The sequence below is a fragment of the Symphalangus syndactylus genome, chromosome 7 (genome assembly GCF_028878055.3).
Source record: "Symphalangus syndactylus isolate Jambi chromosome 7, NHGRI_mSymSyn1-v2.1_pri, whole genome shotgun sequence".
NCBI lineage: Eukaryota > Metazoa > Chordata > Mammalia > Primates > Hylobatidae > Symphalangus > Symphalangus syndactylus.
Window position 1 is genome coordinate 73,011,357 of NC_072429.2, and position 22,824 is coordinate 73,034,180.

Below are 22,824 nucleotides of genomic sequence, written 5' to 3' on the forward strand. Positions count from 1 at the left end.
GGCCAAGGCAGGCGGATCATGAGGTCAGGAGATCGAGACCACGGTGAAACCCCGTCTCTACTAAAAATACAAAAAATTAGCCGGGCGTGGTGGCGGGTGCCTGTAGTCCCAGCTACTCGGAGAGGCCAAGGCAGGAGAATGGCGTGAACCCGGGAGGCGGAGCTTGCAGTGAGCCGAGATTGCGCCACTGCACTCCAGCCTGGGCTACAGAGCGAGACTCCATCTCAAAAAAAAAAAAAAAAAAAAAAAAAGTTGAAAAAACATTTCATGGGGTTTTTTTTGGTAAGCAAAAGACAAGCTGATGTAATACATTTGTGTTTGAATAATTCTGCATCAATATACATGAACCTATTTATCCTCATCCCTTCCAAACAGATTGTAATAGAAAAATAAGATACTTGTAGGTTATATCCAACTATTTAAAGTACGTTTTTAAGTCAAATGTACATTAATAATATTTAGAGGGTGAACACAGGCATGTTTTGGGTATGCTCAATGGTGGGATATGTTGCCTCAGCCCAGGGGAGGAAGATGGGGGCCTTGTAGAGATGCCTGGGCCCAGAAGGCATTGAGTGCTGCTGGTGAGGCAGTACAGGGGCAAAAAGGTAGCAATGGTGGTGGTGTGGGTGACTGGTGGTGTACTATGTACTTAGAACCTTTCAGATGTTCTATTCATATTATATTATTTAATCCTCCCATTTATATGGGAGGTTTTATTACCTCCATTTTAAATATGAAGGCTCTGAAGGTCATTAAACTTGCTCAGGATTGCAAATTGTTAAGTTGCTGTTGGAATTTGGATGTTATTTTTTTCTAATTCCACAGTTCAAATTTGTCATGCTAGTTTTAGATCACAGTGGTTAATGTGCACGGTTTCCAAGGATTGGGATACTTCAAGAAGATAGAATTATGCCAAAGTCATTTTTAAGTCCTGAAGAACTTTAGGAAGATTATAGGAAGCTTGCTTTATATGTGTAATTAACCTATTGGGACATATACTGACTCTTGGGCATTTCATGGAACAAATTATTTATTGAGTACTGAGTGCCAGGCATTGTTGTAGATGCTAAAGAAGAAAGAGTGAACCAAACAGCTGCTTCCCAACAAGTCTGATGAGGATAGTCTCAGCAGTACTGACTTAAGAAGTTGGTATATCTGAGATTACTGTTAATGATTTTAAGGTTGCAACAAAATTTATAAACATATCAGTGACATTTTATATATTTGCTAACTGTTGGGAAATTGCAATTGAATACAAGCAGCAGAGTCTTTAGAAGGCAGCACCACCAAGAATTAGTTATTGTGTCTTTCAAGCTTATTTGTGAATCCAGTTCATTTAACTAGATGACTATCGACTTATTAAAAATGCATACCCCGTTTGTGTTCCATTGTGTGTCTCTGAAATTGTACAGGTTAAGCAACCTGATGCTCACATCAAATAGCATGGTTCCCATCACCTACTTGGGTTTCATTGCGTGTGCAGCACGGCTAGCATTTGTTCCTCAAATTCTAATTGTGCTTTTCATCTCCAGCTACCAGCACTGGATAGTTTTATCAGACAGGTAGAAATAGTTTTGAATACACCTAGCCAGATTCCCATGGATAGCAGGTCACATTCACCTTCCTTCTGCACTTCCATTCCCTCCAACAATTGGCAAAATTACATTCGTATGAGTTACCTTACACATTTTCAGATAGACACATATATCTGCTGTCTCTCTGGGAGCATTCTAAACTTTTGTCAGAGCAGTGCTTGGGCAAAAAGAATCCACAGGTAGGAGTATCCAATAATCTGCTCACTCCCAACTTGGTTGCCTTCAAAAGGCGAATTATTCTTGTGCATTCAGTAATGGTTTTTACTATCGGCTCTGCCCTGAACAACTGATTCAGAATTCCATAATTTCTTTCTTAAGCATGGTAGTAAATGTGGTTTCTTGGACTTCTTCACATGTACTTAGCAATTTGAACCTCAGTAGAATTAAAAAAAAATTCTTTCAAGACCTAGAAATCTGAAAGAATTAACAATTCCAGGAGGCAGAGTAAAAAAAAGATTGGTAAGGGAAAATATGAATTTGTTTTTGCTGGTGTTTCTGTAAGTCCAGAGGTATATTTTCATTCTTATGGTTTTACCTTTCAGCCCTTTCTCTAAGTCTGTCAGCTAACAAAATACCTGCAGTCCCAAAATGTTTTTTATTCTCTAGTAAAGAAAGAAATATCCAATTATTCTAAGCATCACTGTTTATTTACTATAATCCCAGTAAATCTAATATAAGCTGAGATAATGAGATAATTCCATCTAGAAGAAAAGTTAAAAAATATAAGAAGCATTTTTTTTTTTAAACTTTAGAGCTAAGTAGCAAAGTTTCCCTTGTATGGACAGCTCTCTTAAATTCCTACACTTCCCTAATGCTACTAAGCAATAGATAATACAGTTGAGTTGAACAAACCAACATTCACCACTCTTTCTATCATTTAAATGGCCTCTTTTAGTTAACAACAAGAAAAAATAAGAGAAAAGCCCTTTTAAATTCTTTCTATAAGGAAAACACTTTCATTAGAACAGACTTTTATCACAGAACTAGATCATTCTGGGGATTGCTTGGTGGTAAGCTTCTTTCTTACTTTTGTATCCTCAGTGCTTAACATCCCCTAAGATGTAATTCTCCTTGTGTTGTTTTCCTGCATAAATATTTCTTATGATTACATTTTGCCCAGTCAATGAAGTCCAAACTCACTAGTATGAGATGTAAAAGACCCCCATGAGCTGGCACTTTATTCCTCCTCAGTGTCTTTTCTCTCTACTTTTCCCTCCATATGTCACATTGTGCATTTTTAGGAAGAAAAAAATATAGTCTTGAGCCACATAATGATGTTTCAGTCAATGATGTCAATAACATACGCGACAGTGGTCCCGTAAGATTATAATACCGTATTTTTACTGTACCTTTTCAATATTTAGACATGTTTGGATACACAGATACTTACCATTGTGTTACAATTGCCTATAGTATTAGTATAGTAACATGCTCTACAGGTTTGTAGCCTGAGAGCAATAGGCTGCACCATCTAGCCTCGGTGTGTAGTAGGTTACACCATCTAGGTTTGTGGAAGTACACTCTACGATGTTCGCACAATGACAAAATCACCTATCAATGCATTTCTCAGAAAACATCCCTTTCATTAAGTGGTGCATGATTGTAGTGAGTTTTTTTTCCTTTTGTGAAACATAGGTGCCCTGTAGAAAAACCACTTGTCACTGGGCACAGTGGCTCACGCCTACAATCCCAGCACTTTGCGGGGCTGAGGCAGGTGAATCACTTGAGCTCAGGAGTTCAAGACCAGCCTGGGCAACATGGCAAAACCCAGTCTCTAAAATAAATAAATAAATAAATTAGCTGGGCATGGTGATGCACGCCTGTAGTCCCAGCTACTTGGGAGGCTGAGGTTGGAGTATCATTTAAGCCCAGGAGGTTGAGGCTGCAGTGAGCTATAATCATGCCACTCCACTCTAGCCTGGGCAAGACAGCAAGACCCTGGCTCAAAAATAAAATAAAGAATAAAAAACAAAAGCAAACAAACAAACCAAAAGAAACCAACCACTTGTCTTGGAGCCCTGTCCCTTCATTTTAGATGCTTTATTTATAGAAGTAACAAGTTGGAATTGATTCGCCTGAAGAGGTATTTATGAGAAGATTTTTTCCCAGTAGCATCTAGACTTGCATTTTCAGCACATTTTTACATTGTTTAGCTAAGTAAGAAGAAACGTACTATGGGGTGGAAAATTTAGATGGATTACCACTCAAGATATCAAAGTATAGTCATAAACTTAGTTTCAAAGTTGGTAAATAAAAAAGTGAATTCCAGTCAAGGAGGCACCATCGAGTTCATAGAAGATTAAATGTTTTCTTTTTCTTTCTTTTTTTTTTTTTTTTTTTTTGAGACGGAGTTTTGCTCTTGTTGTCTAGGCTGGAGTGCAATGGCATGATCTTGGCTCACCACAACCTCCGCCTCCCAGGTTCAAGCAATTCTCCTGCCTCAGACTCCTGATCCCGAGTGGCTGGGACTACAGGCATGTGCCACCACACCCAGGTAATTTTGTATTTTTAGTAGAGATGGGGTTTCTCTATGTTGGTCAGGCTGGTTACAAACTCCCAACCTCAGGTGATCCGCCTGCCTTGGCCTCCCAAAGTGCTGGGATTACAGGCGTGAGCCACCGTGCCCGGCCTAGAAGATTAAATCTTTATTAATGAGATCTGATCTCACCTGGAACATGGCGACTGCTAATGCTTATGAATTGACTTGAAACTTAAAGCCCAGATGGATTTACTGGTAGCAGAGTTATCTAGAAAGAGCAAAGCCATGGAGCTATTCCATTAATCAGACCCATGTCTACTGCTTGATGTCAGGGCAACACGTATCTCTCAAATTTATCTATGTTACCAAACTGTGCCATTTAATGGTCAGCTTCCTCTATCTGATTTGCCTGAGAAAATCATCCTTTTAATCCTGAATGATTTTTACAACCTAAACCTATGTTTTTTGTGGAGTAGGTCCTGGTTTTCACTACCTCCTCATCTTTTTTTCATCAATGACCCCTATTAGGAAACTATGTATTTATGTTTTAGAGTCAACAAATATTTAATGAGCACCTACTTATTTGCAAAGCTTTGTGCCAATCACTGGGGATACAAAAGCTATTAAGAGTGGCAGGGTCTTTGCCCCTCTGCAACTGAGTCTAGTGGGAATACAAATCGGTAAGTAGTGCCTAAAATACAGTGTGATTAATACTGTGATAAGGGAAGTACAGAATGCCTCTTCTCCATTCACGGAAGAGGGCACCTCACCCAGGAATGGGGATCCAGGGAAGACTTCCTAGAGGAAGTAAGAGACTTTCATTCAAGTCTTTATAAGAGTTCTCTGGCTGCAATGTGAAGAGTGCAAGTGAAGAAATGATGGCCACATAAATATGAAAGTAGAGAAAACAGGAGAGTTTTAAGACATAGGAGTTACAATCCATACAGGTGTTTGATTTGATGTAAGCAGTGAAGGAGAAGGTGTTCTTGGGAATGATGCTCAGCTTTATGGTTTGGGAAACTGATTGGATAGTAGTGACATTGACAGAGAGAGCAAATGCAGGGTGTGATAGCGAGGAGATGATGAGTTCAGTTTAGGACATGGTAATTCGAGTTACCTGTGGGAGAAACAAAAAGATATGTTCTGTAGACTGGTGGGCATTCATGTATAACACTGGATATTTAAAAATTACTATCAGCCCCAGGCAAAGTGGCTAATGCCTGTAATCCCAATACTTAGGGGAGCCAAAGCAGATGGATCGATCACTTGAGCCTAGGAGTTCGATACCAGACCTGGCAACCCTGTAAGACCCTTTCTATATGAAAAATAAAAAAATTACCTGGTGTGCTGGTACATTCCTGAATCCCCAGCTCCCCAGGAGGCTAAGGTGGGAGAATTGCTTGAGCCTGGGGGGTAGAGGCTGCAGTGAGCTTTGGTCAAGCCACTGTACTTCAGTCTGGGTAACAGAGTGAGACCCTGTCTCAAATAAATAAATAAATAAATATATAAATAAATAAGTAAATATTATCAATAAATAGATCATAATCAAATCATATAAATCAATAGTGGCGGACCTCAGAATTCTACCAGCTATTGGGCCAACACCCAGATGCCTTATTAGTCTGTGTGCAGGAGGCATAAAAGTTCACCTAACCTTATTCACAAATCTTCACCTTAAATGGAGTTTGAAGGAACCTGTTAGTCTTAGGCCTTTCTGCATATATGCATATATATGCAATGTATGGCCTTTCTGTCTCTTACACATACACACATGGTATTTCAGCAAAGAGGTGATATGGCATTACAGAGAGGTTGCAGGACAAGAGGACAGAAAGACCCAGGTTTTAGGCAAAAGCTGTGTTGCTTTCCGATATTTGACTCTGGTTCAGTCTCCAGTTGCTTTAATTGTGAAATGGAGATGACAAAATGGCTCTTCGTACAAGGTGGTTTGAGGCTCGAATAAGTGATGGATTACAAACTGTAATATGTTACACAAATGCAAAGCATTGCAATTAGCTCCTTCTTGGCAATAAACAGATAAAAAATGGAAAAACCGAGCTGTAAGTTTCTGGAAAACATTGCTCTCTTATAAGTTTTTTCATTCAGATTTATTGAAAAAATGTTTTAAGCATTTAGTCCTAAGAACACATTGTTTAGAACTGAAAAACTGAAATTGGAAATCATATAGCCTTTTAGAATTCTAAGTTAGCAACCTGAAGCATTTGGACTATTATTTGTTTCTTATTTGTTGCGGGAAGTCAGGGACCCCAAACGGAGGGACTGGCTGAAGCCGCGGCAGAAGAACATGCATTGTGAAGATTTCATGGACATTTATCAGTTCCCAAAATTAATACTTTTATAATTTCTTATGCCTGTCTTTACTGCAATCTCTGAACATAAATTGTGAAGATTTCATGGACACTTATCACTTCCCCAATCAATCCTCTTATAATTTCTTATGCTTGTCTTTACTTTAATCTCTTAATCCTGTTATCTTTGCAAGCTGAGAATGTGTGTCACCTCAAGACCACTATTGTACAAATTGATTGTAAAATATGTGTGTTTGAACAATATGAAATCAGTGCACCCTAAAAAAGAACAGAATAACAACGATTTTCAGGGATCAAGGAAAGATAACCAAAAAGTCTGACTGCCTGTGGGGTTGGGCAGAATAGAGCCATATTTTTCTTCTCAGAGAAAGCCTATAGATGGATATGTGAGTAGGAGAAATATCACTGAATTATTTTCCCACAAGGAATATTAATAATTGATACCCTGGGGAAGGAATGCATTCCTGGGAGGAGGTCTATGAACAGCTGCTCTGGGAGTGTCTGTCTTATGCAGTTGAGATAAGGACTGAAATACGCCCTGGTCTCCTGCAGTACCCTCAGCTTACTAGGATTGGGAAATTCCAGCCTGGTGAATTCTAGTCAGACCAGTTGTGTGCTCTCGAACTCTGTTTCCTGTTAAGATGTTTATCATGACAATGCATGCACAGCAGGACACGGACCCTCATCAGTAATTCTAATTTTGCCCTTGCCTTGTGATCTTTTATTGCCCTTTGAAGCATGTGATCTTTGTGACTTACTCCCTGTTCGTACACCCACTCCCCAGCAAAAACTTGCTGGTTTTGCAGCTCAAGGTCGCCATCATGGTCCTACCAATATGTGATGACACCCCTGGAGGCCCAGCTGTAAAATTTCTCTCTTTTTACTCTTTCTCTTTATTTCTCAGACTGGCCAACACTTAGGGAAAATAGAAAGAACCTACGTTGAAATATTGGAGGCTGGTTCCCCCCATACATATTATTTTCTTATATTTCATTGGGTAAGTGAACTGAGGAATACTGCAAGGAAGACAATGCTTTTGAATCATCTCTACGTACCTGATAGATCAATCTAAGTGTTTAAAAAAGATAATACAAGGAAAACAATCACTGTGTCAATGTGGAGATTTGATTATGCCTTTCTTTCTATGGCCTGTTTTCATGAACATTCAATTTTCCTTGGCCTCTTAGGAAAGAAAGGACACACACTGGCACACTACAGTGGAGACATCTGGATCCCTGAAATTGTCTGGCGAAGAGATGTCACTGAGTACCCATATGAATAGGAGACAGAAGCCAGAGACAGAGGCAAAAAAAAAGAAAATTAGAATAGGAGACACAGGGAAGTAAACTGATGTTTGTGGCTTAGCTTGATTTTTGGTAATTTAAAAGATAATGTTGATAATATGATTGATACTGACTTTTAAGAAAGAGAAGAAATAAATAAATAAATCTCATGAGAGACACAGATGTAGGTGTCTTGAACCACTTTATAGAGTTGTGAGTATGTGGTCTGAAATATTTTATGAAAATGACGCCTTGGATACATTTTTTTCTTGTCACTTCCTTTGGTTTTGCATTTTTATGTGTGCGATTTAGTGCTATTAAAATAGTTTAAAAAATAATGCTCAGAGTTGATCATGCAACTTAAAAATTAAATAGACAGGGAGACAGTTCTAAAAAGAAATCTGAGGGGTATGAGATAAAAACGTGTTGATCATGGTCTTTCAAACATGAATGTGAATATGAATACATTTACATGTATACCTACATATATATATATATATGCACAGATAAAAGTTTATTGTTCTTAGGCACTCTGATTATATCACAAATACTTTAATTTTATGCATTTGGTTTTCAAAATATCTTTTACAATTCATTTTTAAATATTTTGTGTTTACAGAATGTCTATGTGTAAAAAACCTACACTTTTACCTATTTAGTGTCACTGTGAATTACTCACTATATGTTTCTCATGGGTAGTTTGAAGAGTTTAGAGAAGTGCATGTTTGAACATCACAGAAAAGTAATATTTAAGTTCAGGTGGTTGTTGGGTTCTGGCAATGTCTATGTAATATTTTATGTTTTTTTTTCAGGGAACTCTACATCTATATAAATGACCAGATATTCACCAACATTTGGCTCTAACCTTCATTGTGCTTGCTTTTATTATTCCTATAAAGTGTCCTTCTATTGAGTATGCATATCTGAAATATGATTTGAAATTTTTAGTATGATTTAATGCTAAACCCTTTGCAATTAATTTCATTTATGATTTTAAAGCATTTCTTCAGTTAAATCGGTGGTTTTATGTTTATTATATTAGTGAAGTTTCCTCCCAGATTTGTTAAGATATAACTTATGCACAATAATATAAGCACACAGTCTGGTGAACTTTTGCAATTGTATGCAACTGTGTAACTATCACCACAATCAGAATATGGTAAAGGCAGACAATTTCATCACCCTTTTCAGTCTATCTCCTCCTCAATGCTGTTTGCCTTTTCTGGAATTTCATATAAATAAAATTATACAGTATGTAGTCTTTTGTGTTTGACTTTTTTCACTTAACGTAAGGTTTTTTGAGGTTCACTCATGTTGTGCGTGCCAGTAGTTTGTTCATTTCATTTTTATCGGGAGATAGTATTCCAACAGTATAGATATACCACAATCATTTTATCCATTCATTAGTTGATGTAAATTTAATGTTTTTATTTTCAGTGTTTAGCTATCTTGAATAATGCTGCTATGGCCATTCTCATACGAATGTTTTTGTGGACATATTTTTTCATGTCTCTGGGGTGAAAACTTAGGAATGGAATTTCTGTGTGGTGCAATAGATGAGTATGGTGTGGTAGGCACACCACCAACCTGTCTTCCAAGTGGCTGGATGATTTTACACTCCACTGGGAATGCATGAAAGTTCCAGCAGTTCCATGCCCTCATCAGTAGTATTTGTTGGTGAATTTTGGTCATTCTAGTGGGTTTTTAGTGAAGTTTTAAGTCACAGGTTAACATGTGACTGAAAATGTTTCTCTACTAAAAGACAAAATGAAGGTACGTTTTATTTCAGGTTCTCAGTCTGGTCAGCCACCAGCACGGACTCGGAATGCATAGCCCTGGTTTTATTGAACTGAAATATTTTCCTTTTCATAAAGTTAAATATTAAAGTGTGTTGGTTTCAGTTTGATAATTCAAATACTGCCATTTTAATGGCTTTCATCATAAATCTATTTTATTGCACTCTGTGTCATCTGTCATATCTTGGATAGAAATGCTTTTGTTTCCTTTCTGGTTAATAGACTTGGAAATCATCTGTGTATATGTATATTTCTTTCCTTTTTGTGATTGGAGTGAGTTAGTAATAAATTCTTTTTTTTTTCTCATTTTTTCCTTAGCGTGCTTTCAATTCTGTGTTATATAAGGCCACCATAGCCATTGGGAACTGATTGTTTTTAATGATGATTGTTTTCAATGATTGTTTTAATGATGTCTGTTATATTGTAAGTTGTCAAATTATTGACAATTTTTGAATATTGTCAAAAACCTCTATTCTCTTTAAGAATATTTATTTCTCTTTGGAGTTCCACTAAATTGCAAGGTGAATGAATGTGTTTGACAGGTAATGGTTAGAAGTCTGTATGAAATTCTTCTGTGAGTAAAAAGTAGCTATTATCACTGAGTATGAATATATGATTTTGGAGTGTTTTTGTTTGTAATAAAATAGTGTAACATTTACAATGTATTTTCTTGCTTTTTATTAAAGAATCTTAAAACTATGGAAAATGCAGTTCTATAAGGAGTCTACAATTTAGTGGAGAAGACAAAAACCAAAAAACAAAAATTTAGTAATTCAAGTTGGTGTATGGTATGGAGGAATTATTTCTCCCCACTCCTGATTTTTTTCTTCCATGTGAAAGGAGCTTAGTATTCTTGGCCAGAGAACTTCCTTTTTATCCTCTGCAAGAACACAGAATAAACTACTTTGCTGGTAGGCATTTGTTAGTGGCCCACATTTCTTAATTAGATGAAGTGAAAATACACAGGGTCTGAGTCTGCTCACTCTGCTCTTTCTGAACCAGCGAGAAGCACAGGCATTGGTATGTGAAATCAAAGCGTGGACTCAAACTTTCTTTTAGGTGGCTATTTCAGGGTTTAATAGGAGGAAAGAAAGGTAGCAAGCCTATCTGGGCTTTTGAACTGAACTGTGTCTTCTCTCTGGCATTCATTGGCAATGATGGTGATATTTTGGTTTCAATTGCTGACTGTCTCGCCTTATTTCTCAGTCGACTTACAACCCATTTGAGGAACAGGCTGGTATTTATTGGAACCCCTGAAAGGCTTCAGCAAGAGTTATATCAACATAGGCTATAGCCTCAGTGTCATCTCTGATTAGTTGCTAAAATATTTCACATTACAGACTGTCTCCTGCACTGGTTTGTCAGTATTTAAGGCTGTCTTACTCAAAGTATTTGATAGTCCTGCCTGTAGGAGCACGCTGCCTTTTGCACTGTTAGGTTTGAATGTGGCCGTATGACTTACTCTGGCTAATGAAATATAAGTGGACGTGACACATAATATTCCTGGTTGGAGCCAGTGATACTCTCTTTTTCTTGCTTCTGCAATGATGTAAACATACTTTAAAAGGGAGCCTGTATCAGTCTAGGCTCTGGAGTGAAGACCATGTGGACCAAATCCCTTTGCAAATTGGCATTGAACATGTGGCACATATGAGAACTAATTTATTCCTTCAAATTATTGAGATTTGGGGGTTGTTCTTTAGCATAGTATATATCTTATTCTGACTCAGACAGAGTTTCTTATTCCTTGAAAAAGGATTTAATGGTTAAATATATCATGACCTTTGATATAAATGTGATATCTCACAACTTTAAAAATAGGTTTCTCTGGGGTGGGTGGAGATGGGAAAGTATTCTGCATTAAATGTGCTTATCATATAACACATATCTATTTCTGAAAAGTCAAATTGGCTATTCATACTTGTGCATATCAGATTCCTATCAAATTACCCAGTAGAGATCAGAATTTTATGTGAATTGGCCACCAACAAGTATGCTTTGATGATGGAGTGAGCAGAAGAAACTAAAGCTGGGAGGGAGTGGGTAGTTGAGTGCAGCAGAACTTTTAGCAGAATTTAAATTGGGCTCCTGAGTGATTGGCTGCTTCAAAACAATAAGGGAACTGCATATAATTTAGTTAGCATGCCATAACAAATTCCACTTGGTTAGTAGAATTCACAATTCGTAGTGATATTTATCCTTATCTTATTCTGTCTCTTCAGCTATACCTAAACTTTTTTCCCCCCTTTTCCCTATTTTCTTCTGCTTCTTTTCACAAACACAAATGCTGGCCACATTAGAATTAGCAAGACATTTGTCCAAAGACAGAAAGTTTCACCAATATTTTATAAGTGGCAAAGTTTTCCAGTTTTATTTTAATTCTATCCTCTTATCATCACCATGTCAAACCATAACGCAAAGTGGGCAGAAATTGAGCTTTCTGATGTCTATTTCGCCCAGAGATTTGCCTCATTATTTGGTGTTATAGGATTTATTACTTCACCAACTAGTTTAATAGTTTCAAAATGAATCTGTAGGTGTACTCATTGAGGAGATGCTAGTTTTTATCAAACATACATCATTTTTTTTAAGCTTTATGTTTTCATTTTCATGATAATCTAATCCCTGGCCATGAGATTTCAGTGGGAGTATTTGAGTTTATCCATTTATTAGTGTCATGCTAATCAAAGATTAAATGACATGCCCTGCCATGTAAATAAAAGTTCTAACTGTGCTTCTGTTGAAAGTTAAACTGATGTAAGAATTGAGTGTCTTATAGCACATAGTTGTACAGCCAGGTTGAACTCAGAGTAGCTGTGTTCAAACCAATGGGACCACACCTGAAGGACAGATCATTACATGAAATACATATGAAATTGGTCTCAGTCTGAAACAAATTGCAACATTTCAATAGAAGTAAATACAATGGCAAGTATAAAATAAAGTATTTTTTGATTCCCCATTCAAGCAGTAATTAAATTACATGTACCCATAATGTACATTCCCATAGTGCTACAGTATGAATATATACTTTGAGTGCTTCAAATAAGCACGACAGATATAGAATTATCAAGAAATTGTTGATTTAAATAGATTTTTCAGGATGGTTTTCTTGGCAGGTTAGGAGTTATATTTGAGCTCTGCTTATCACTAACTACTAAAAAAAGCCAAACATTTAATAATATAGTCTTACATATGCAAATAGAGGCACCTCAGGACCAATTTTTGTAAACTGTAGACACCCCTACCTCCACTAGGAAAGGCTACGGATGGAGAGAGCATTTCTACTGAGAGAATCGTATTTGGGGTCTACAGAAGAGCAGTAGAGATATGCTTTTTTCTTCATCTTCAGTGAGAGGAGTTTCAAGGAAAAGGTTCGGAGAACTTGACATGTGCCCCTCAGTTTTGAGGTCTCAGTGGGCTGGCATTCTGATCCTCTTCTCATGAGAAATCTACAAAGGAGACTATGACTGACTGGCTGCTTAGATTATGGAGGGAAGGAGGGAGGGTGTACTGTTTGCACTCAGACAAAGGATATATGGGAGTTTCCATTGATCAGATGAGGGCTGATATGGTTTGGCTGTATCCCCACCCAAATCTCAGCTTGAATTATATCTCCCAGAATTCCCCCATGTCGTGGGAGGGACCTAGGGGGAGGTAATTGAATCATGGGGGTGCATCTTTCCCATGCTATTCTCGTGATAGTGAATAAGTCTCATGAGATTTGATGGGCTTATCAAGGGTTTCTGCTTTTGCTTCTTGCTCATTTTCTCTTGCCGCTATTATGTAAGGAGTACATTTTGCCTCCTACCATGATTCTGAGACCTCCCCAGCCATGTGGAAATGTAAGTCCAATTAAACCATTTTTCTTCCCAGTCTTGCATATGTCTTTATTAGCAGTGTGAAAATGGGCTAATATAGTAAATTGGCATCAGAAGTGGGGTGTTACTGAGAAGATACCCAAAAATGTGGAAGTGACTTTGGAACCGGGTAATGGGCAGAGGTTGAACAGTTTGGAGGGCTCAGAAGAAGACAGGAAAATGTGGGAAAGTTTGGAACTTCCTAGAGACTTGTTGAATGGCTTTGACCAAAAGCCTGATAGTAATATGGAAAATAAGGCCCAGGCTAGTTCTCAGATGGAGATGAGGAACTTGTTGGCAACTGGAGCAAAGGTGGCTCTTGTTATGTTTTAGCAAGGAGACTGGAGGCATTTTGCCCCCACCTGAGAGATTTGTGGAACTTTGAGCTTGAGAGAGATGATTTAGGGTATCTGGTGAAAGAAATTTCTAAGCAGTAGAGCATTCAAAAGGTGACTTTGGTGCTGTTAAAAGCATTCCATTTTAAAAGAAAAACAGAGCATAGAAGTTTGGAAAATTTGCAGCCCGATGATGCAATAGAAAAGAAAAGCCCATTTTTTTGAGAAGAAATTCAAGCTGGCTGCAGCAATTTGCATAACTAACAAGGAGCCGAATGTTAATCCACAAGACAATGGGAAAAATGTCTCCAGGGCATGTCATAGATCTTCATGGCCGTCCCTCCCATCATGGACCCAGAAGCCTAGGAGGTAAAAATGGATTTGGGGACCTGGCCCAGGGTCCCCATGCTGTGTGCAGCCTAGGGACTTAGTGCCCTGTGTCCCACCTGCTCCAGCCATTGCTAAAAGGGGCCAAGGTGCAGCTTGGCCATGGTTTCAGAGGATCCAAGCCCTAAACCTTGGCAGCTTCCACATGGTGTTGAGACTGTGCATGTGCTGAAGTCAGGAATTGAAGTTTCATAATCTCCACCTAGATTTCAGAAGATGTATGGAAACGCTTGGATGCCCAGGCAAAAGTTCGCTGCAGGGGTAGGGCCCTTATGGAGAACCTCTGCTAGGACAGTGCAGAAGGAAAATGTGGGGTTGGATCCCCCCAAACACACACAGAATCTGTACTAGGGCATCATCTAGTGAAGTTGTGAGAAGAGGGCCACCGTCCTTCAGACCCCAGAATGGTAGATCCATCGACAGCTTGCACCGTACACCTGGAAAAGCCACAGACACTCAACATCGGACTTTGAAAGCAGCCAGGAGTGGGGCTATACCCTGCAAAACCACAGAGGCAGAGCTGCCCAAGATCATAGGAACCTTCCTCTTGCATCAGCATGACCTGGATGTAAGACATGGAGTCAAAGGAGATCATTTTGGAGCTTAAAATTTGACTACCCCACTGGATTTTGAACTTGCATGGGCCCTGTAACTCCTTTGTTTTGGCCAATCTCTCCCATTTGGAATGGCTGTATTTACCTGATACCTGTATCTTCATTGTATCTAGGAAGTAACTAGCTTGCTTTTGATTTTACAGGCTCATAGGCAGAAGCGACTTGCCTTGTCTCAGATGAGACTTTGGACTGTGTACTTTTGGGCTAATGCTGAAATGAGTTAAGACTTTGGGGGACTGTTGGGAAGGCATGATTGGTTTTGAAATGTGAGGGCATGAGATTTGGAGGGGCCGGGGGTGGAATTACATAGTTTGGCTGTGTCCTCACCCAAATCTCTACTTGAATTGTATCTCCCAGAATTCCCCTGTGTTGTGGGAGGGACCCAGCATGAGGTAATTGAATCATGGGGGCCAGTCTTTCCTGCACTATTCTTGGGATAGTGAATAAGTCTCACAAGATCTGATGGGTTTATCATGGGTTTCCTCTAGCTTCTTGCTCATTTTCTCTCTGCCATGTAAGAAGTACCTTTCACCTCCTGCCATGATTCTGAGGCCTCCCCAGACATGTGGAACTGTAAGTCCAATTAAACCATCTTTTCTTCCCAGTCTTGGGTATGTCTTTATCAGCAGTGTGGAAAAGGACTAACACAGGTCCATTTGATAGAGTTGGACCAGGAGATTGTCTTTGAGCCTGCTTAAGAGGGTATCCTGGAGAGGCAAGGTGACTGTACCAGAGAGGACTGCCCTCTTCTGAGCTGAGGGAGAAGATATAAGCAAATGGTGGAAAGATACATTTACCCAAGTCAAGGAAACTATTTGTAGCTTTTCAGGGGCAAAAGAAGGAATCCTTAGGGACAGTCAAGAAGGGAGTCAGTACTAAACACCTGATAATCCTAGAGAAAAGTAGTGCCAGCTGAAGACAGAAACAATAAAGTAATATTTTCCTTCCTTCATACCTAGAGGCATAGAACAGAATAAGTAGGGGAGGAGGACATGAGTGCCTTGGTGCTCATCTATAGGGTACTGCAAAGATGCAAGTCTGCAAATTCTGTACAAACACTGCAGTATACAGGGAGAGTACTCATTACCTAGGCACTGGTTACCCTTTCTATGCTGCTGCTTTCTTCTCATCTTCTTTTCCTCTAGCCACAGCTGGAAGTGGTGGGCAGGAAGGAGCTATCAGAATAAAGATAACAGAATCCAAGCACCCTCTTTCCACAGTTGCCAGCTTCCCACTGCAACACCAGTCTGGGGAGTGGGGGTGGGGAGGAGAAGAAAGTCATCTGTAAATGAAGTTTAGAGTTTTGTTTATTACAATAAACCACTTCATCATTCCTCTATAACTTTTCTCCTCATTCCTCACACAGTAAAAGCCAGCATTCTTTTTTATGACCTGCAAGGCTGCTACTCAAAGAGTCATCCATGGACTGGCAGCATTAGCACTGCCCAGGAGTCTATTAGAAATGCCAAATCTCCAGACTCATCCTAGACCCACTGTTTTAATCTGTTTTCACACTGCTGACAAAGACAAACCTGAGACTGGGAAATTTACAAAACAAGGAGGTTTAATGGACTCACGACTCCACATGGCTGGGGAGGCCTCACAATCATGGCAGAAGGTGAAAGGCATGTCTCACATGGTGGCAGACAAGAGAGGAGATCTTGCCCAGGGAAACTTCCCTTTATAAAACCATCAGATCTTGTGAGACTTTTCACTATCATGAGAATAGCAAGAGAAAGACCTGCCCCCATGATTCAATTACTTCCCACAGGGACCCTCCCACAACATGTAGGAATTGTGGGAGTTACAATTCAAAGTGAGATTTGGGTGGGGATACAGCCAAACCATATCACCCACTGAATTAGAATCTGCATTTTCACAAGATCTCTAGGTGATTCACATGTTCATTAAAATTTGAGAAACTCCATGACCTATGAACCTCTAACCCTGGTTCTCTTTTTGGCTCACATAGTAATTTTCTCAGTTTTCCTACTCCAGTCATGTTATTTCCTGAACATACTAGGTGGATTCTTGCCTGAGGGCCTTAGCTCTGGCTATTCCTTCTCTTTTGAATTCCATTTTTCAAATACCTATGTACTCACTCCCTTTCATCTTTGTCTTTAATCTTCTCAATGAGACAAATCCACAATGAAGCTTGCATTTAGAATTTCATCTCCATCTGCCAGCACTCCCTTCCTCTGCCCTGACTTTTTTCATTCACATATAGCACCTTTTAATGTACTGTAGAACTTGCTTTTTATTATGTTTATTGTCTGTCTTTCCTGAGAATGTATGCTCCACAAAGGCAGGGATTGTTGTCTTGTCTGCTTTGCCTGCTGATGTTTCTTTCTCTCGCTCTCTTTTTTTTTTCTTTTTGAGATGCAGTCTCTCTCTGTCGCCCAGGCTGGAGTGCAATGGCGTGATCTTGGCTCACTGCAACCTCCACCTCCCAGGTTCAAGCAGTTCTCCTGCCTCAGCCTCCAGAGTAGCTGGGATGTGCCCGCCACCACACCAGGCTAATTTTTGTATTTTTAGTAGAAATGAGGTTTCACCATGTTGGCTAGGCTGGTCTCAAACTCCTGACCTCAAGTGATCCGCCCATGTCACCTTCCCAAAGTGCTGGGATTACAAGTGTGAGCCACTGTGCCTGGCCCTGTTGATGTTCCTTGAGTTTGCAGAATAATGCCTGACACATGGTAGGTGCTCAATAAATATATCTTGTTTTTTTTTTCAAATTATGAATTTCTCTAAGCACTTAATGTGATTAAAGGCAAACAGAATCTCTGTAAAGTATCTTATTTTATTGGCATACATGTTTGCACCAAGAAGGCCACTGGACAAAGTAGGCAAGTTGTTTTAACTGGAGAATATGGGCTTTTACTCATCTTCACAATTTTGATGAAGGAAGCTTTATTTAAAACAATTTAATAAATTCTTTCATACTTACCCAAATGAGCTTCTCTCCTGAGAGACTGAGAAAACACAAAGAGATTTATCTAACACAGTTTTATCAGGACTAGTGTCTGAAAGTTATGCTCACTGTTTTCTCTTTCCCCAAAGAAACTAACCTGAACTTTCTTATGCTTCTATCCAAATTTGAATGTTTTGTTGTACAAGCTCACTTGTTCTTGGACAATGAACCTGTTTCTAAGAAAGGCTAAATATGCTCATAAAGAAGATTCAACGGGCTTCTTGGACAACAAATAATTTTTACAAAACAGCACTTCGATGAGTTAAGTGTAAGTAAATCAGAAACAGATGGAATACATAGTTATTGAGACTCACAAGTTTGAAAAACAAGTGAAAATTTCTTATGTTTTGTGTCTTCAAATATAAAAATAAAGTGTATAGTTGAAACAAAACTTTTCTTATTTCTACCATGTTTTGACTCTAAGATCATGTTTCGTACATGCTTATTTTTTATTTTAGAGATGGAGTCTCATTTTTTTTGCTGAAGCTGGAGGGCAATAATATAATCGCAGCTCACTGTAGCCTTGCACTCCTGGGCTCAAGTGATTCTCTCACCTCAGCCTGCCAAGCAGCTAGGAATACAGGCACATACCACTGCACCTGGCTAAATTTTAGAAAGAATATCTTGTAGATATGGAATCTCACTATGTTGCCCAGGCTGGTCTCAAACTCCTGGCTTCAAGTGATGCTGCCACTTTGGCCTCCTAAAGTGGTGGGACTACAGATGTGTGTGTCCATGCCGGCCAACCATGTGCTTTTCTGATAGGAAGTGTTTTCTGTTTATGAACTTCCTCTTTATAGCACTTACAGGTAATTGAATTGTTCTAATTTCTCAATTTTGAACCAAGCTAAATATATTATTAATGTACTTAGGACAGTCTAAAGTTATTCATATTTTCTTCTATTTTAATATGAGGAATGGCACAATTTTTGTTTTTTGTTTTGTTTCAGTTAGTGTTCTTTTGGTCATAAGAAACAGAGATACACATAGATTAGTTTAAGAAATGATTATTCTACAAATATACAAGGACATGAAGAAATCCATGCACCTGAGTATGGTTCTATACATGAGCATCTGCACAACAGAGCATCATGGCAAATGGAATTGGGAAGCCACTAGAAATGGCTAATGGCTGATCTTTTTCATAAAGTTTTGCTCATGGCTCTTCTCGGCTCACCTGAACCATTATTCCTCACTTTGCTGATTACTGACCTTATAAATTCAGCTTCAAATGACCCACAGTGGCCCTGGACTGCGCTTACTTTATTATTTGTCAACTCAGCTGCCCTAGCAGTCTGACTTAGACTCTTTAGTTGCAAATTCCTGAAAGAATACTCTGTTTGGCCCAGCTCATTTTTTGAACTAGGTCACTGACCACTCAAACCTATGACTAGACTATCTGGTGCAATCATCTGTGGTTGAGGCAGCCGGGTTTCTGCATGAGAGAGAGGTGTGTAAACAGGTGGAAATTTGGGTGGTTCAGGCTTCAGTGTGCTAAACACACACTCCAGGATTCACCAGTTGAAAGAAAATTTCCAGTAAAATATTTTTGCCAGTATATTCCTTGGAAAATAAAATATTACTTGTTTCTCTTTTCAAGAATTGAAATGTTTTAGATTTTAAATTTAGGATGCTAAGATTGGAAAGGGTGTAGAGGACTTTCAAAGTTCAAAATTTTGTCTAATCTGTCTGGATTTTGAGAAAACAACAACATCATCAATTACATGAGTGTTCAAGGGATGTGCCTTTGGAGATAGTTTATTGTATTATTTCAAATATAGTCACTCTCTTTATCTTCCTAAGAGCCCTGAAATATTCCATAAAAAAGTAATCTTTGCTTTCATACACGCTGATCTTATAAAAGGCTTTATATTTAAAAAAAAAATAACAGACTTGGGGAACTTGGAGGAGATCCGATGAAAACCTGATAACAGTTGGAATAAGCTTTATTTTGCCTGGAGAAGGCAGAGGAGATAATAAATAATAATTTTAAATAATATATAATTTGATGTAGGATTTAGACAAAAATCTGCTCTGTCAGCAACTGGAGTTTAGAAAACCCTCAAAAGGGAGATAATAACTACAACCGAAAGAATAGCAAGTGAAACAGGACCTGACTTCCAGCCTTGGCTTTGCCAGTTACCAGCTGGGCTACCTTGGTTACCTGGTGATATGAAAAAACCTGGACTGGATGCCAGCTTAGGTCCTTTTTTTTTTTTTTTTTTCGAGACGGAGTCTCACTCTGTTGCCCAGGCTGGTGTGCTTATGGTGCGGTCTTGACTCACTGCAACCTCCACCTCCCAGGTTCAAGCGATTCTCCTGCCTCAGCCTCCTGAGTAGCTGGGATTATAGGCACATGCTACCAGACTCAGCTAATTTTTGTATTTTTAGTAGAGACGGGGTTTCACTACGTTGGCCAGGCTGGTCTTGAACTCCTGACCTCGTGATCCGCCCACCTCAGCCTCCCACAGTGCTGGGATTACAGGCGTTGAGTCATCGTGCCTGGCCTGGTCCTTTTTAACATTAAAGATAAATCTAAAAAAGAGACTTCCAGGGCCACTGGGCATGGCTGTACAAGAGGTTCATTGCACATTTCTAAGGTGTGACATTCTGAGGATTCTTATTTTTATGTGGAATTTTATAAAGAGTAATGATTTCTTCCACATGTTGTATTATGTTTGGCTCAGAATTGAAAGCTCAATCACCCATGCAATGGCATTCATCTGAACCAAGAAAAAGCAAGGGGAAGTCGGATGCAGGTGACAAGGTTTGAGCTTGTGACTGAGAAGCAGAGCGAGGCATATTTTTATGTCCCCTTGAAAGAAAAACAGACTCAAAGCATCGCTATGTTGTATGGGAACTATTATCCTTCAAAAAGAGATACAAATCACTATGTCTGATTCATTGCTGATTATTGAAAAATGATATACCTAGACTTGAGACTAATTGTAAGAAAAAAAATGGGCAAACATTACCAGTGACAAAAATACAGGTTTATCTATCATAGCACTAACTGGATATAACTCTAAAACACACAGGTTAAAATTTTTACCAGTCCTTTAGGCATAGTTATTCCAATTCATTCAAAGAAAAACAGGCCACTTTCTCACAGCAAATCAAGCATTATGAGAGTATCACAGTTTTGAAACAAGAGTTCCCTGAAAGCAGGGCTCTTAGAATCTAGATTATAATATCAAAGGCTTTTTCAAGGGTCAGAAGTTGACTTGAATGGTCATTTTCTCTCCCACAATAATGTCAACCACAGGCATCAGTTCACTTTTGGAAATGTATTCATTGAATATTTGCCTATTTATATATTCCAAGGACATTGTAAAATTTCAGCCTCTAGAAGAAGAGTGGATCCAGCCTTCCGCATAAGAAGTAGCATTCTAATGAGAACACATGGACACAGGGAGGGGAACATCACACACTGGGGCCTGTCGAGGGGTGGGGGGCAAGGGGAGGGAGAGGGAGAGCATTAGGACAAATACCTAGTGCATGCGGGGCTTAAAACCTAGATGACGGGTTGACATGGCACATGTATACCTATGTAACAAACCTGCACATTCTGCATATGTATCCCAGAACTTAAAGTAAAAGAAAAAAAAGAAGTTGTGTTCTGTAAGGTATAATTTGAGGGCCTAAGAAGCCAGACTATTTTCCATGTCCAAGGATAATTGCTATTTGAGTTAAGAATTTTTCTGTTTCCACTTATAGGGTGGAAAGCACCTTAACATCTTGTAAGAATGAGCTTATTATAGCAGTTTTCTTTAATGATAGGAGGGTCTTATGTGGGCACTTTTGGTTCCTAAGCAGTTGGTGTAAAAATGAGGAGAAGGCACTGAAAATATATTTTTCTCCTAGAAATGACTCATTTGTGTGTGTGTGTGTGTGTGTGTGTCAGGTATAATTTTATGATTTTATATATTATACAGTATTTTAAAAAACAGATACTTTTTAAAGATGCATGATATTATCATACTTTTATTATGCTAATTCCCAATGTGATAACCAAGATGATATAGTAACACAAAATTGCATCTGATTTTAATCTTGAATTAATAAATAAACTATAAAATCAGATAATCTATATTTGTTGACCATAAAATCCTGAAGTCCATTAGCATTACTTATTCGTAAAGAGTATTGGTAATATGAAGTACCAGTATGATGAATACATTCTTAGAAAAAGTGAAAGTGAACAGAAGATGTAAATTACACTAACTTTTTTTGCCCAGGGGAAAAAAAGAGCATCATGCCACAGCTGGAGTAATTACAAAGTTTATTGTGTTACACTGGATAATAATTCTCTGACTTTGATTCTTTGATATACATGCCAGGGAGATTAAAAGGAGGTCTGTGACTTGTTTAAGAACACTGTGTTTTGAATTGTTTGCTGTAGTTTTTACCTATCCCAAATTTGTAAGTCTATGGATATTAAAACTAAAACAGAATTCATAGTTGCTCTTAGAGAATATTGACTGAGCCAGGTTGCAAGTATGGATCAGCTTGAGATAGTTAGCTTTGCAAAGGAGAGAAAAGATAAGTCACTTGCAGTCTGTTTTCCCTGCCTTTCAAAACTATTTGTTCAAAAGTAAATCCCACACTGCTCCTTTATAAACACTGCCAATGGGGCTTCCTAACTTTCATGAGGTAAATAATTTCAGCTTTACAAAGTTGCAGAATCTCAGGAGGCTAAGAATAATCTAGTGAACTTGATCTTATCTAATGTATTCAGTGTTCTTTGAAAATTTGGGGAAGCACATAGAAAATGTAAGTAGCATTTACCTCTGAGTGTTCATCTTGGAAACTGAGTGTTCACTAGTTTGGATGCACTCACTGCACTTACTTCTCTTAGAGCCAGGGCTCAAGTAATAGTGATTAAAACTCAGGGATCTCTTTAACACTCAAGAAAAAACTATTTCCTTTTCCATATTCCACCATGAAAAATTGGCTAACTATGTCGGTGATGAGAAAGAAACAATCCTGCAGTGGAGCTGGAGGCCATTATTCTAAGTGAAGGAATTCAGGAAAGGAAAACCAAATACTGTATGTTCTCACTTGTAAGTGGGAGTTAAGCTATGAGTAGGCAAAGGCACGCAGAGTGGAATAATGGACTTTGGAGACTCAGAAGGGAGAGAGTGGGAAGGCGGTGTGTGATAAAAAACTATGTA

General features: G+C 38.7%; 1 long non-coding RNA gene across 1 annotated transcript in view; it reads left to right on the plus strand.

Moving 5' to 3' along the window:
- LOC134737121 (uncharacterized) overlaps nucleotides 1–8,216 on the plus strand; it is a 33,348-nt gene extending 25,132 nt beyond the window's left edge. The window contains exons 2-3 of the long non-coding RNA XR_010121712.1: nucleotides 3,966–4,089; nucleotides 7,592–8,216. This is a non-coding gene — a long non-coding RNA (uncharacterized lncRNA). The remainder of the gene's footprint in view (nucleotides 1–3,965; nucleotides 4,090–7,591) is intronic.
- Nucleotides 8,217–22,824: the final 14,608 nt, after the last annotated feature.